This window comes from Rhinopithecus bieti, unplaced genomic scaffold, assembly GCF_001698545.2.
Source record: "Rhinopithecus bieti isolate Rb0 unplaced genomic scaffold, ASM169854v2 scaffold_53432, whole genome shotgun sequence".
NCBI lineage: Eukaryota > Metazoa > Chordata > Mammalia > Primates > Cercopithecidae > Rhinopithecus > Rhinopithecus bieti.
Genome location: NW_016820698.1, coordinates 328,474 through 329,541, shown reverse-complemented (window position 1 = coordinate 329,541; position 1,068 = coordinate 328,474). Strand labels below are relative to the sequence as shown.

General features: G+C 60.4%; 1 protein-coding gene across 1 annotated transcript in view; it reads left to right on the top strand.

Moving 5' to 3' along the window:
* Window positions 1-652: 652 nt before the first annotated feature.
* Window positions 653-1,068, top strand: part of ACSL3 (acyl-CoA synthetase long chain family member 3) — an 81,404-nt gene continuing 80,988 nt past the window's right edge. Inside the window, 1 exon segment of the mRNA XM_017859901.1 lies at window positions 653-972. The gene's annotated coding sequence lies outside the window, so the exon portion shown is untranslated.

Genomic DNA, 1,068 nt, shown 5'->3' with positions numbered 1-1,068 from the left:
CAATGGCAAACTCCTTAAAATACAGAAAGACTGGATTCCTAAGAACGTTCAAAAACAATAATTTGGAGTAAACTTTATTTTTTGAAAAGAAATAGCAAATTTGCATGCTGAGTGAGTGCATTCAGGGGAAAACGGCTTATATGCAAGGTTAAGTGAGGCCAAAACAAATGATAATGGATAAGTTTTGAGTTTTTGAGGCTCTTCTTGCCCCAGGCAGTTCCAAAAGCCATTTTATTTGGCAGGATTTGACAGCAATTTGTGCAAGAACAGGATAACTAATCCAGTTAAAAACGAAAAAGAATATGCATAGTTTCATAATTTATATTGAAATTTATACAGTACAGCAGTAATTGTGCGTCTGTAATTTTTTTGTTTTTTTGGGGGGTGGGTGTTTTTTTCCTGGAGGGACGCAGTCCTGCAGACCCTACTGGGCTGGCCTCTCCTCCCACGTCCCTACCGCAGATCCCCGCTCCCCTCCCCCAGCCTCGGTTCGTCCTTCCCGGTCGACCCCGTTCCCGCCCCCGCCCCCGCCCCGCGCAGACTGCAGCCAGGTCCGGTCGGCGGCGGCTCCGCGGAATGACCCGTAGTAACCTCACCCCGCCCCGGGCCGCCAGCACCGCGCTCCCCGGCCCGAATTCGATAGGCCCAGCCCCGCACGCGCCACCGCCCGCGGGCCAATGGGCGGCAGCCTCTCTGCATATGCAACGAGTGCCGGCCGGGGGTGAGCGTCCCAGGCGGTTCCGCTCAACAGACGCTGCTCTGCCGGCGCCGGGCTGCGACACTGTCGTTGTCACTGCGGCCGGGGCCGGGACGAGGAGGCGACGGACGGGGTCGCAGACGTCTGTCCCCTCGCAGTGCGGCCCCGACGGCTGCGCCAGGGTCCCCGGGCGGCGGCGCGGGGCGTGAACGCTCTGGGGCTCAGCCAGGCCTGCGTGGGCCCGAGGCCGGAGGAACCCGGACTCCGGCGTCGCGGTGAGTGCGGCGCGGGTTGTGGGAGCGGCGGGAGCCGGTTGGCGGTGCGGCCTCCGCGTGCGGTTCGGCTGGGCCGGAGGGGCGCCCCAGCCTCGG